Source organism: Euwallacea similis, chromosome 17 (assembly GCF_039881205.1).
Source record: "Euwallacea similis isolate ESF13 chromosome 17, ESF131.1, whole genome shotgun sequence".
In the NCBI taxonomy this organism is placed as follows: Eukaryota; Metazoa; Arthropoda; class Insecta; order Coleoptera; family Curculionidae; genus Euwallacea; species Euwallacea similis.
The window spans coordinates 3,263,073-3,279,252 of record NC_089625.1 but is presented as its reverse complement, the minus strand read 5'-3'; the positions used below and the strand labels follow the sequence as shown (position 1 = coordinate 3,279,252).

The 16,180-nt window shown below is 37.9% G+C and overlaps 1 protein-coding gene across 2 annotated transcripts in view; it reads right to left on the bottom strand.

The window, feature by feature from the left end:
* Positions 1 to 16,180, bottom strand: part of ftz-f1 (ftz transcription factor 1) — a 72,960-nt gene that overhangs the window by 55,460 nt on the left and 1,320 nt on the right. The window lies entirely within an intron of this gene.

Genomic DNA, 16,180 nt, shown 5'->3' with positions numbered 1-16,180 from the left:
ATAAATATCATTTATTAATATCTCTGGACACGGTAAAGCCAGTTAAAGTGAAAGCCGCCTGTTCTCCCCTATAGGGGCTCTCGTTGCTGTCACTGCTTATTATTATTATCATTCCTGGGTTTGAGGAGCTATTTGCAAGGGATCCACTCAAAGTCCATTTTCCCCTTTTCAAAGTTCCTATTCTCCTGGTAGATCAATATTAAAGCTTCCAAGAACCTGTCAAGTCCTGCTTGTCTGCAAATTCCGTGGGTTCTATCATTAGCGTGTACTTTTTACTGGCCGTAATTAACGTTACTGAGTATTTAGCAAATTTGTCCTTGGTCATGTATACAATTAGAATTACCTCCCCCCTGAGCTTTATTTTCAGAAAATCATACGCTGTGAATTGTGTAGATTTTTTTGTAATTACAATTGGGGCCCCTAGGGGCGTTCCGGGGTGTCTCGAGTTTTCAAAAACTTGCCGGAGCAAGTTAGTTTTTTCGAATTTCCTTCGGCGGCAAACAGAATCAACCACGTGAAATCGAAAATATTTTCAAAAATTGTGCAACCTGACAAAAAAATCGCCAAAAAAACCTATTTCAGATGTTCATCTCGGATTCAATTTCCTTCTCGAGGTGCGTTTGTAATTAAATCTGCAAGTGGCACGGATTAAAAAAGTATTTAAAAAATTTATATTTAGTCGGCGCAGACAAGGACACTCTTGAAGCGTAACCGAATGTGGCGAATGACACAGTTCGCGGCAGGGAAAGAGCAGTACGGCTTGCAAAATCGCTAAACCGGGCTGAGATTCGATCAAATTCATTTGATGATTGATGGAGGAAATTGATCGTCATCTTAACCGAAAACAGTGACAAATTTGCAAAAAACTAATTTATTGCAAACACGATAAGTGTAACAATTGACTCCGTCTCAGTCCCTCTCTTAAATGGTGGTCGCTATGTCACAATTTGGTACTAATAGCGTTTTCGGTTTCCGGCTCTTTGTTCAATGCCCGATTGCTCCATAAAGGATCTGTGGCTTCAGAAATTAGATTTCGGTCGACCGCACCTGCTCGAATCTCCAGCTCAAATTTGGATCGAGTTGCACCAACTTCGAATTCAGGATCGAGCGAGGGCCTGATCACAGTTGGGTGCTGCCAGCAATGTCAAATTCACTATTGAGACCTACCCCTAGCATGGCATATTGTAAGATTTTTTTATCAGTTCAGAACCATCGAAATCACACTTCAGAGCAATTTTTCGAAAGTTGACAAAGTAAATTGTGAACGATTAACCTTTTAAAATCGGAGATGTGAATCATCCCTCGAGTGACCTCAGATTGACTGAGAGCAATAAGTCGAAAACGCTATTATTGTTATTAAATGTCACCTATTTGAGAACTGTCAGATTTGGTAAACGCGCCATATATCATCGGATTAGTGAGTTATGCTTAAAACGCGGGACATTTGAAGATATTTGAGAGCATTTTTTTTACAATATTTTTCAATGTATAAGCTCAATAAAAAACCTTGTCCCGATGCCCCAATTACACTTGAAATCGTCCTATGCGATCTCATTAAGGATAATGGAGTTTTTTAATCAGGTCCCATAACTGTCGCGCACACACGCGCAATTTCGCATAATATCGCCGGTAATTGCCGTAAATAGCAATATTTCCCTCGATAAGAAATAATTGAGGAATTCGGTCTAGTTTAACGGGTTAGTGGGTCGCATTGACCCATTTTCCTGCTCTAATTTTAAACCAAATCCAGACACACACACACCACATATCTTACAAGCTGTTATTCGCGCCTGCGAAATTACACAGTTCCTGCAGTCGGTCTGTTGAAAGTTTTAAACATCGTTTTTACGAATCTCGAGTAATTTTGCAATAAAAATCCGAGAGGCGGGCGTCCATGGACGTTTTTCCGAAGTGGGTCTAGTGCAGTGGGTATCTGGGTCACAGAGCTCCATATTTCAAGTGCTCGAGCAAGAGAAGTGAATCGAAGGCGCCCATTTTAGAACAATAATAATATATTAATGGGAGCACAGCTCAGATTTGATAGCGAACTAACAGATGCCTCCAGGAAAATCGGAGGCATCTGTTAGTTTATACTGCATAATCCCACCTCGAGTGCAACAGTTGAAATGGTGGTAGTTATGCAACTAAATAACGATTTCGTGGATTTTTCATTACTGAGCTATGGGGGCGACCCAATATTATTTTGCGAAGAGACAAATCGCATGGGCAGTATTGATAATGCGGGCTACTTTCCCTATACCAAATAATCTCCCGAAAGGAGAGTGCAAATCGTCCTCCAAGTTATAATGGTTTATGCTTGATAAGGGTCATATTATAAATGTGATATTAACTATAATTGCGAGCTGCTGTTTCTACAAACTTTGAAATAGAGCCGAATGCGTATTAGTCAGATTGTTCGTATTATTCTATGGATTCTAGCTTTGTATAGCCCTTAAGACTATAAGATCTAAATCCAATTAACTGTGCAAAGAGAATTAATTCCATGAAAACGACGAAATTACGGCAGGGGCAGTTCCTTGACTTTCATGGAAATTAACCTCGAGGTAAACTGGTCTACTTGACAACTTTGATATATCGATTTTTAAACTTTGATTTATTGACATTATTAGAAACTAGCATAACTACAAAAAATCGAAGGTGGTTGATTTTTCAGAAAACTTGTTCCTATTTTCAGATTTAATCCATCTACGATAAGAGTTTTTTAAACCCTTGAAATGAATTATCAGAACCAAGAAATTCTGGAGATTATCACTGCTTATGATGTGTAGTTTGATTCAGTGGTTTAGCTTGGAGGCTTTTGGAACTTCGGCAATTTTGATCCCTCGGAATATTTTTACCATCTCTCCGACAAGACTATCAGAACTATGGAATATCAAGAATGCTCGAAATTTTTCAGAATAATATCGTTGTATTTTCAGATTTAATCTCTTCGCGATTTTAACATTTGAGACTGTACGAAAAATTGTCAGACTCAAGAGTTTTCCGCAATTTTAATCATTGAGATATTTCGAATTTCAAGTGATAAAAACAGAGGCTTTAACAGTTTTCTTTGGAGATCTTCAGGAATCCACGTGCCTGAATTTCCCTATACTTTAATATCTTACTACATCCAAAATTTTCTTAATAAAACTGCTTGAGGTTGCTTTTATTAAGGCGGTGATGATAATGGAATTGCAAAGGAAGTTAAGAAGATAATTTACGGCAGAAAGTCAAAGGACCAATTTAAAATTAGATGACGCAGTTTCGGTCCAGTTATAAAAGCCGTTATAATGTTAGAATTAAATTTATCGAAACCATCAAAATGCTTTCACCAAATCTCCAATGGCCGAACCATAAAATTATGTAACGCAATTAAAAAATAAGAGTAGAGATATTGAACAGGTTCTAAATAGGTTCCAAGAAACTGAAATTTCCAGTTACACAATTTTAATTTCAACCATTTTTCTTTTAGTACCAATTCAACATAACACGCTCTCTTACCCCCCAATTTCACGCATGTCTTCACGCGTTTACGCCCTTTCTAATTAAACACACCACCCAGTATCGAACACAATTCAACTCCATTAAATCCTTGCGCAATTCGCGTCTTTTCGGAAAAAAACGACAACTATAAACAAAATTTTTCGACCCCATTTTTAACAAAATTTGCATTGAATCATGCAATATTAATTGCAATTTCACGCCCCGTAACTATCAATCAAAGCCGACTAATATGACAGAAATATGTTACCGGTGTGTTCGGATTTTTCGTGTTGGGTCACACATGCTGGTAAACAAAGACCCACCTCATGCATTTGGTCTTTTTAATTATTAATGAACTTACGGTTTTGTTTTACGGTAGTGAAAGAATTTTTGTCTTTCTCGCAAAGCGCGATAAAAGCGCGAATTCCGATTTAACGAGGAAAAATTTCAAGCTATTGGGAATTGGGTCAGGGTACTGAATAGATTACCATAAAATCACTTACCACTTGGAATTTGGAGCTCGCATAATTGATTTCTCTGTCAATCGCTCTTACCTGAAACAAATTACCAATATTGTCAATAGAAAACGACCTTGATAGAAATCCCCGAAATTAGGTAGGCGCATATCGCTATGGATATTGTATAATAATTAAGGTAGGTTCGGCATATGTTTATGCCAATCACACTTTTATGGTATATCCACCGAGTACATCCATCGAGAGTAAAAGTGGTCAGTGTGTCACGGTCGGAACCATTTAAGATATCTGGGTTAAATATTTCTTCACAATAATTGCATACCGCATACATTTAATGCACCAAATGAGGAATAATTTCTTCTCCGCAGCCCTTCAAGACTTCAAGTCTCATATTGCGAAACATACTAATTAACTAAGTGGCTTTAGCGCGCAAATATTGGTAGGAAAACAATTGTGAGGCCATGTTAACAAGGGAAAATGCTAATTTAGCATATAGGCCACATTAACGCACTCCGCTCATGCCCAAAGTGGCTCTACACCAAATAATGTTCAGACATAATATTTTCGTTGAAAGAAATGATGATTGATGATGAAATATTGACTCGACGCCACTGCCGCCCGTCAGCGAATTTACAAGAAGAGATCGACGATTAAGTGGATTCAAGTGATATCACGCCAACCGTTTAAGTTGTGCAATCGCAAAATGAAAATAAAAGTGGTGCCAATGTCATTGGGTAAGTGGGTCAGTAGGACATGGCAAGTGACGCCCGCCACCTCGCGCCGCAATTGTAAAAACATACATCAACCGTCGACCACTGTCGTCATGCCAGACGATAAATTTCGATTTTTACTCTCACTCTACAGTAGATCGAATGGAAAAATCGAAATCTGCTGAGATTTTAGCATTCGGAACAATGCAACAATACCATCGCCGGAAGTGCGTTGGGGTCTTTATGATCGTGTAGCTTCGTTCTGTTCCACACACGCTCTATTAAATTATACCCTGAGACCTAACCGGACAGCTAATTCGCTCAATGCCATTCTCGCTCAGATTTTTCTTTATATTCTCTTTCTTTTCTTTCGCCGTGCTTCCTTAGAATCGCCATCGCCTACCAAGGTGAATCCATCGCCGAAGTTCTGAGCAAAGGCAGTAAGGAGGAATGTCCAACCTCCTCACAGTCCGTTCGATCAAAACTACCAAATCAGTTTTTTCATTCCTTATCGCTTCATCCTGCACACTTGCACCTGCACCACCATTTGGTATTTTAGCTTCCACATTTTCTTCATCATGTCGTTCGTTCTTCCGTCTCCGCATTAAAATTCACCGGCCAAATCCACGAACTGCACATGGACTTACATCAGAAAACGTGCAACCACTCGATTCAGCTAATTCGTCAGTTCTAAGGCTCTTCTGCCCGTGTTCGACGAGAAACTCGATGGCCAGGCTGGTTCAGGTTAGTCTTCTCGCATTCGAACTTCGCTCGTCCAAATGGTCTCGGAGGACGGTGGTCGATGTTCTCGTTCCTATTGCTGTGTGAAGTCTTTTATTTGCGTCGTATTTAATATTCTTCTGCTCCTGACATCGAGATCAATCAGACGATCGTCTCTGCGAGTTGTGCACCTTTTGCGTCCGAAATTGTTCCAACACAGGGGCAAAATAAATTTTATTGCCAGTACTCTTTGAACTGTCCATGTTGATGTCCCTACTAAGTCAGCGTTGTGTAAGTCCAATAACCATCCTTTTTGATTAAATCTTTAAGCGAAAAGATAAATTTTCCCGCATCAAGTTATTGAATTCTCATTTGCTCTCATTGCATTTTCATTTACTAACATTTTGGAAGAAAAATTCGCGAACACACTGGACTTTTAACTCTGCTGTTTCCGTTCGTTGTTTACCATTGACGCGTTTCCATCGTTTGGCACTATGATTTTACATGTTGTTGTCTTGATTGTCCTAACAGCAAGCGAACAACCGATCAGTTAATCGCTAGATTCATGAACTTTCTTGGTCCTGTCTTCATGTGATACATACTCGAAATTTTAATATTTATATTTTAACAACGTCAGCAATGCCGATTAACGATTAGGGACCTGTGTTTTACACATTTAGCGTTTGGGCAGCTAATGTTCGAAACTGACTCATTCTAACTGTTTGGTGTGTTGAATTTGCTGATAGTTTGTTGACTATCAGAACGATTTGAGGACTGCTTGCAAACTGTGTTGGAGACCCGCGTTTTTGATTATTTTTAGAGTGGCTGATATCTCGAGCTACTGTAGTTGGTCTCGTGTCCGACTTTCTGTAGCCGCATTTTATTTTCTATGTGCCAATAGTTTACGTTCCACGTGTCCTCTGTTTTATTGTTTACGTGGCCGTAGTTGCCCGTATTTTCTAACCAACGCGGACATTCTTGCAGCAATTTCAATTCCTGAAACTGTCGTGGTCCACGCACCCTCATTGTACGCAGTTCGAAAACGTCCTCAAACTATCACGGACCGATTGTGGATTGCCAGCTGAAACAAACCTAATATTTATTTACTACTATTACTAGTTTCCATTGTTATTCCATGTTGCGTATCCATAATTATTTTGTATTTGCCTTCTGCGTGAGCGCCAATCAAATGAATTTTAAGTGGAGCTGTTATTAATGAGAACATTAAATTTTAATTCTGGCATAGGAGATTTCAATTTCTAACATGCAAGTGTAGAGTAAGCAACTTAAATTAAATCTGAAAGTAAAAATGTTTTTGGTTTTTGGTCACGCAATCGACGAAAAATATTACAACAGAGTCGTATATCGATAAGCGATTAATAAAGCATCGATCTACTACGTCACTGATGTTACCATCAGGGAACTTTTAGAGCCGTTTATCTTATTAAAATCTGCAGTCTTATTCCTGCGATACGGGTTATGAGGAAATGCGAGCTTTCCGTAAATACGCATCGGTGACTGCTTTTGTACGCCAAAACGAAAAAAAACTCTCACAAAGTTCCGAGATATCGAGCGTAGCTACTCAAGTCTCACTACAATTAGTCTTGAAAATAATGGGCCACGGCATTTCTAAAATACAGGCCTTCCAAAATAACGAAACATTCTGTTATGTCGATCTTTTATGTGAGAAGTTTATTGGTGGACCGTTTTTGGAAAGTTTCTAGCAGAAAAAGAAGGGAATTGACGAATGCAAACAACACAGGCATCCGGATCGGAGAAATAAAACAAAGATTAAATGACATGTCTGCTGCCTCCTGCCTGACTGGCACCGCGAACTCGAAAAAAATTGAATTTCTGGCGTGCATTCAAATTATTGCAATTTGCAATAATGATGGATAATAGTCATTTTGCAAAAATGATAAATTTTGACCATTACTGACAGTTGCGGAATGCAAACAAAAACTCGAATTCAACTGTAAAGACCTTCGGCTACTACTCCCGAAAACGACAAACAAAATGGTCGTACGATGAATCTATACTCGCAAAATTGAAGTTTAAACTAGAGAAATTTTAACAAACCTCATTTAATTGGACATAAAAAGAACTTAAAACGAGAATGATTTCGCTGATTTATGCATATTTTATACTATTATATATTATACTAGTATATATTATACTATTCATGCTAAAAACACTAAAATTGATATAAACAATGCAAATGCCGGGCAAAGATAGAAAACAAAAGTCTGACTGCAATGTCAAAGCTGAACGAAATGATTAATTGACACCACCACGCCGTCAACTTCAAAATTAAGGATTTTACGTTCAAAATTTTCGCGGGCATTCCGTTGCAATAAAAATTTAAACATTCCTTTGATTTTGCGCGAATAATTGCGTAAAAATCTCCTTTCTGAAGTTGATTTTCAGACCTGAGATTTTGCAAAAGCTACGCCCTGTACCTCGCTAACTTCCCAGAAAACCTTAGATGGACCAAGTTTGGAGGTAACAATTTTAAAGCTTTGCTCACTCTGTATTACATGCTTAAGGACCTACCCACAGATCAGCACCAAATGCAAAAATCACCATCTTAGATTCATTGTCAGTGGGTTAGTAGGTCAACGAGAGCGAATCTGATTCGAAGTGGATGCGAATGGTGCCAAGGCCGTCGCCTAGTAAAACAACTCGCTTATGTTATCATCATCATTGTATTTTAATGATATTTATTAATGGGTATCGGTATTTTTCGTATAAACGTGCCATACGCAATCGGCTGGAAATGTATAATGCATGTCGTGATGCGTGGAGATGGGAGGGGAGACTGGAAGTTCGGCCGAAAAGATGATGCTTAAAAAACATGTTTTTATTGTGAACTAAAGATCTGTCTTTAATTGTTTTAAGCATGTTTAATTGTATTGAGGATTAGATGACAAAACGTAAACCCATGGGAAAAAAGAGAAATAAACATTATCACGAGATGATGTGACGATATATCATAGATATTGTGCAAATATGGATTGCAGTGCTTTGAAAGTTGTGAAATTAAGGAAATAATTTCTTTAGAAAATGTTCATACCCTTAACTCAAGCACGAAAAGAACTAGGGCCTCTGTTCACAAGAGCAAACCACTTTAATACATTGTTTTAACCTCCCTTGAAGACCTGATCATAAAACCCGGACGCTCTGTATAATCGGCTCGAAAAAGCATAAACCACCACTATAATTTTACCTTCAGGGCGACTAGTCCCTGCCCCTGTGTCCTCAGAATGTATTTTTGTGAAAGCAAAGTGTTTTTTTTTAATATGCAATTTTGAATTGCATTTAAAACAATACAAAACAAAGTATTTTAAACAGGGTTTAAACTGTATTTAAAACATAGTTTAAACCCTTAGACCGTGTTTAAAGCAATGTTAAAACAACAGTTTAAAACATAGCAACCCTGGTGATAGGTAAAAAAGCTAAACACGGCAATTAAATGCGAATAGTAATGATAAGCACCACGGCAAATAATTCAAAGAATGACAAAGCTATAGGTTTTTTTTTATAATGGAGATGTTCAAGGTTTGAGCGCCGCGCGTTACCCTGGCCTAGTTACTTACAAATTACGAATTACAATTAAAAACTAATTAAGCACTGTTATTGGAGGTAAAAATAGGTGATATTTTTAAAAGGAGAAATGCTCTTTTGTTGGGGAAATTACTCGAAAGCAAACTGCCCTATGTTAATACAGTTTTCCAGCAATAACAACAAACATAATAATGGAGTTTTAAAGACGGATTCATCATTATATCTGGCATGTAAATGTGTTTGGTTGACACACTAACCCAGTGGCAATGATACCGCCTTTTGCCCTGACATTTATGTCAAGGTTTGAGGGGAAAATGCAATGAATTTTTGGATTTACATCGCAGATAAATCTGGGTTCTTTTGTTAAATTTAGGGCCAACACATCAAAGTCCCGGCAATTTTATCAAGACGATAATATCTGAGGAAACCTTAAAATAGAGGCAAAGTAACGGCCGGTTCCGCGGCTTCTATGGTAATTATCTTCTAAGTAAAGCTGGCAACTTTACATTGATCTAGTAGCCCTCGGGGCGAAATTATTCGAATGCTGCTGAGTTTACTGGGAGTAGTAAAAACGGTAGCTTTATGCTCCCACTAAATTTGCCAGCACTCCAATAGTTTGGCCCTTGGAGGGAAAATAAAGGGCATGTTCAATTTACATTTTTGAGACGTGTAACGCCCCTTTGGGTAATGTTGGCCGACGATCAGGGATCAATTTATAAATTTTCCCTTTTCGGCAATTTTAAATAGAAGTTTTTACGCAAAATTCCTTGACTTGTCTTGCACATATTATTATATAAATTAAAATTGATCTGACATCCTTCAAATAATAATTAAAATCAACATTAATCTCTGCTTTCATCCCTCTCCGCTGCTGACAAATAAAGACGGATGATGACCCGCTCTGGCACAAACAAGCAGAGAAGTCTCAATTTTGATAATTAGTCGCTAAAATAATCACTGATGTGTATTCATAATGAAATGCTGTGGCAATCGATAGGGCTGTAAGTGTAAACTCTTTACGTCCCTTGCGAATCGATTAGGCGGCACTAAGAGCTTTAATGGTGATGTTGTCTTCCAATAGAGTAAATATTGGTCTCAATGAGGGTTTGGTAGAAGCCCATAATCTTACGGTTTTATATCAGCTTATTTGTCGGGTAGAAATGCGGGAGTAAACAATATACCAAATATGCCCTTACGGGTCTCTTAATGCTCTTAAACTCTTTTGGTTACTGACTCTGAATCATTTTCAGGCATTTTTGAGGCCTCTTTTTATTTAAGTTCGGCCTATGCGAACTTCAAAAAATTGTCTTCCATTCTCTTGGAACAAAAATACCAAAAAAGCCAAACTCGAGTGAAGCAAAATTCAAAAAACTGCAACTCACCTTCCTCCGGATTTGATAATTCCACAAATGGCACTCCTGGTAGTATGAGATGGATGATTTTTTTCTTGGGATGTAAACGCTAAAAGACCCTTCCGGTTAGTGTGAGTTCAACGAAATTAAACAGGTTCCAATTCATGCTTTTGGGATTCAAAAGCTGCGCTTCAAGTGAGCACTGCAAGTTAAACGAAATTCACAATATTCACGTTTTTTTGGGGTTCAAATTGCTCTTCGCATGGGTTCGAGTTAAGCAAAGATAAAAAATTGTAATTCGTGTTTCAAACGAATTTAAAAACGATCTCACTGCAATAAGAGATTGCCCAATAAAAATTGTGAATTTAATAGTACATTTAGTGTCGAAGTGGTAAGTTCGCATGTGGGGTGAGTCTAAATAAGAAACCTTCCTTGGAAGCGAGTCTAAACGGAAAACCTTCTCGAAGGACATAAACAAGAATTGTCGAATCTTATAAGAAATGTTAAATACCTAGTTACATAACATTGCCACAACATAACCGAAATTGTATGTAATGATACCAACGGCGACATCCTGGTATTTGTTATCTTATGTCTTCTGCCCGTATCATCCGGTTTAAAAGAAATTGGTGGTCACTCAGTGCAAATTCCCATTACGGGTAGAACCCAAATATAGCGCATCATTACGCAACTAAATTACTCCTGCGATTATGGTACTCAAACGAGAGCAAAAGTGGTCACTGTGTCATGGTCAGGCACTTTTTGGGGTCAATCGTGGTAGGGGCTCGCTGCAACTAACCGGCGAGAACAAGTGAATCGAGACGAACCAAATCTGGTAATCTCGGAGAGAAACTTAATCGCTTTCGATTTCGATAAAGCATTAATAATTGCGACAAAGTCGGGCAGTTTTTCTGCTGCATCGATTCGCGCCCCATTTTCTCGAAGGGCGTTTGGGACGTGACCAATTAAAGTGACACGACACGCGCCACCTAGAACAATCGCCCATAAATTTCCACCCTCCCCCAGCTCCGGTGGTGCACTTGCCGCTCCGGAGTGGCCCATATTGACCCACTAACCCGGATTCCAGGCACAACTACGTCTAGTGACGTAATTCGCCGACCCAGTTTCCAGGAATTAATGGTTTTTTCCGGGCGATTCCGGTCACGCCCACGTCCAGGAGGGCCATTTTCTTTCCCCATTGCCAACGGATTTACCGATAGATCTTAATTTAAATTGCATTAGGTTTTAAACGTGTGAGGTCGCCTTTTAATGGAACGGGTGGTGTTATGATGTTATTAGAATCGAAATTTCCTGTCGAGGAATTAATGGGAATATTTAATATTGAAGAATCGTGTGTTCAACTTGGGTAAACGTTTTAAATTCTTATAAGAGAGAATTCCGTTGGGCAATAGTTTTGGCGTTAATGTGCTTTCAAAGTCATTCGGCAAGTAAATCGTCTGACTGGCCGGCCTTAATGTTACAGTTTTACTTTCCTCTGCAATAATACAAGTTTTTACGGTATGTATCAGAAATCTTCCAGAATCGGGAGTCTTCTCTATTCCTCTAATGTGCAAAAAAAATCCCAATTTCGTCTCAAATCCTAGAACGCCGAGTGCATGCATCGCTGGGCAGGGAAAAAAACGAAGTCCTGAGAACCATGTGCCAAAAATAACCCGTGGCAAAATTCAAAAAGAAATCACTTCCCCGCAAATTTAAATTAAATGCCATGACTGTTCCGCTAACAGCCTTCCAGATTTACAGTCCATTTGTACTGTGGGGCTCAGAATCGGGACAAGGGGCCAGGGGAGCTATAAATAGGGCTTCGCACAAGGAACACCTCGAGCATCCGGGACAAAAAGGGAGAAAGAAGAATGGGAACCGGTGTCGGGGTATTTTTAGGGAGTGCGCATTGTTTGTTCAGACCCAGTTTTTCAAGTTGGATCTTAAGAAAAATAATTGATTATTCACACAAAAACTGTAGAGGTAATAAAAATGTGAAAACAACAGAGTATAGTAAAGTAGTATTTTCGAGAGTTGAACGACATAATAATTAATGTCCGTTGAAAACTGCAAGGTCTTTCGCGGATATAGAGTAGGAAAAGCAGTTTAATCCTGTTGGATAAGCATGTCTCCTTGGGAGTTAAAAATAACGAGGGCCTGCAGGAAAACACAAAGATTGCAGCTCTGACTGAGATAAATTGCTACAAGCTAGCAAGTGATGCAGTGCACCAATTTTTAACTTAATGCAAACAAAAAGGCCATATTTCAACGAATCACAATGGATTTCAAATACATTTACCCACACCAAACTGAATTTATTAGGGGAGGGGGGTGTCAATTAACTCCATGCTATAGGAAAAAAACAAGTGGGACCACCCAATAATTATTAAATCAAATGATCTGATGACAAATTTAACTCATAACGGAAAACGCACATTTTACAAAAGGCGGTCCACTAATCAGGGAGATTTATGTGAAAAGATGAGGATGGCTTTTTTGGATGGAACATTTAATGAGAGAGTACTATTTTCGAAAAGTATATAATGAGCGTGGCGAAGTGTTTTTTTATGTTGGGCTGAACCAGGGATATCAATTCTGCTGGAGGAAATGATCTTGTATTGTATTCTTTATTAAATAAATATCTCAGCTGTGTGTTCCTAAAACATATAATATTATAAAGCTCGTGTGAAATGAAAAATTCCGTTTTAGCTTCAAAAGAACTTTGCTATGTCTACATGCACAACACAGCCCGAGTGACGTCTTCTATTTTCGCAATTTTGAGGCAATCTGCGTTCCTGACGCCAACTGATGAGAATAAATGATATTAGTAGCGCACGGGTCAAATCTGTTCCTTTGGTAGTGATAATTAATCATATACACGCACCTACGCGCGCACATACACATGCGCATGCATACACGCACCCACGTAACACATACACACACACACACGCGTGACGTCGCTCGCGCAAGCGCGAAGAAATTCAAATGGTTTTAAAAACTCCTCTGTTGTATACTTATTCTTTCAAATGATAATGACGTTCTGACAAAATAATAGTTCACAAAACTAAAAGCAAAAGGAAATACATATTACTCACAATAAGAAAATAAGCGACATTAAATTTAAATAAGCATTAATTACCTTAAAACTTCTAGTGCTGGTTCTAACTTAAGCAATGTTACTATTAATTAATTTCATTTTCAAAATGAGACTCCATTTCTAATGCAGTTACTGGCCGCCCCTGCTCTCCCTTCTCACCCCCTTGGCCAATATTTCAAAAAAGGAGACTTTGTATAAAGATAAATATGGTTTTAGTGATTCAACATGACCCCATCTATCTCTCATTGAAAACTTTCTATCGCTCTACCAAACACCCTGTATATCGAATATGGAAGAGGGCGAAAGTAACACAGAGAGAAGAGGATGATGTTCATCCGCAATATTCATGGCGAAGTAAAGCTTTTTTGATATTCTACATTCTTTCTTTGTCCGGTGTTGCGGTGTTCATGCTTCAGAAGTGGAATCAGTGTTATTCACTATGTTGATGACGCTACTCTCTATACGTCGCAGAAATCTCATGTGGTGTTTATATGAATCTATACCACAGCATACTTTCATATTATCTCATTTGGTGGGGCAACGCAATGGGGTGGGAGCTGGACTTTAAAAAGCAAAAAATTGCAGTCCGCACTATGATCGTGATATCACGTATGGAATCTTGCAGGAATTGCTTTAAATAGTTTTATATTACACATGACACTTCCCGCACTATACATTCATGAATGTCGTTTTATTGTTTAGAAGAATCTGGATGGTAAATAAACGTCCATGATTACAGGACTAAAGTCTGGGATATGTGGCTGCTTCCTTAACAAAGAATTTACTTCTCGTTTCCCGAACTACATTTGTTCTTGTCACTTGCAAGTTTCAGGGTGGCGATTAGGGAAATCTTACTTTCCTTACGTCCGTACAATGTGTCTAAGAACTTCCGTATTCCTTGTAGATGTTCTTGATATAGGGATCCATGAGATCTACGATTTTGTTTTCAAATTATTTTATAAATTACATTAAAGCTCTACTTCTGGGTGCCTCTGTGTTTTACTTCTATGTTATTTTGAATGTTTTGTTTTCCTTTATGACGATGCAAATGATGTGTGCGGCTTTTTACCTACAACCAGTTGAACAAGCAAATAAACTATTATTAGCTCTAATTAATCGCCTCAATGAATTCTATAATCTTGCGCTAACAGGCTTATAATGCCTCTTGTAGTTTCATAAAATCTCTTTTAGTTTCTCATATATAACCTCACTTTGATTTCTATTTTCGTAATTTCGACAGGGCCTCTAAAATATAAATCTTAAGCTGTATTTCCAAATCTCCAGAGCCTCAATTGTGCCATCTGGTTGATACATATAGGCGAAAAACAACACTTCAACAACGTCTAAATTTTATATTAAACTGAGGGTAAAATAGGTAGATAAGTAGATATCCCTATGTATCCAACAGAACGTGCGCGAAATTGTAGGTAGTGGACAAGGATAGATAATGCATAGAAGATGTTATCTTTTACATCTTAAAGACTAATGGGCTGTCTTCAGAAACCCACCCTTTTCAGAGTTATTCCTACCTTCAGCATAATTGATTAAACCTTTGTGAAATATATGTAGCAATGGGCAGCCCCATTTCGGAAATATAAATGGGAATGGAAATATTCTCATAAGGCTAAGTAAATTTCTAAAAGTAGGAATTATGAGGGAAAAGTATTTATTAGGATATTATTTAAATCCTAAAGAACTAACATTGTAACAGGGGTAACACATTACATATTTGCGTGGAGAGAGGTTCTTAAGGTATCAGTTCTGAGGACGATTCAATAAGGGAGAAAACAATCCTATTTGTTATATTTGTTATATAAAACAACTCTTTTGAATTCGCCACTGACAAAGATTCTGAATCATTGGTATTGATTCAGAAAGTGGTGTTTGTTGCTGGATAGTGCACAAAGGCGAGACCAATGGCCACTAATTAAGTTTAATTGTCATTAAAATGTTTATTTCTATCTTTAGTACTTATTGAAATTCTGAAAGCTGGGTAATTTCAAAGTTCAGTCTTTAATCGAGCCCTCTTCAAAACTGACATCCTAAGAACTTCACTTTAACTTGTCAGTTGAGACTACCTTTATCACAATAATACTAAATTCCAGTATTGAGGATATTTCCCGATACAACATAGGCATACATATTCTTAGATTCACATTAACAACCTGAAGCTTAGAAGGTGATCCAGAAAGACTTATTAGGATTATAGGAAGACACTTCATTTTTTAGATTTATTTTTTATTTAGGGTCTTATGTACTATTACTTATAACCTACAGTAACCTGACATTTTACTAAGAACTTGAATTAACCTGATTTACATATTTTTAATATTGCAAAGAGGGTCAGAAGGAGAATCGACATCACAAGACAATCAACAACTTAAGAAAAGTTGATTTTTTTACAGTCCATTTCCTTTTGCATTTTTCATTTTTGACTCAATTCAATGCTTCCTGATTAGGATTTTTCTTTTGTATATCTTCTGCATTGAGAAAACACTGGAAGACACCTTATTCTGTATTTGTCTTGTTGATTAAAGTTAAGGTGTCAGTATAGAATCTGAGTAGTACTTAAATTCTTTTATCAGACATAAGTTCTTATCAGATGAATAACAAAAAAAAACAATATCAGGTCTTTCCCCTGATTGAGAATTAACTGAAAGCCAGCCATACACCAAAAGCACATTTATAAACCTGGTAGAAGCGTTTAGGACACTACAGTTGTGCCTTCAAACAACCCAGTATCATTAAATGAGCACATGCACATTAAAGACATTATTA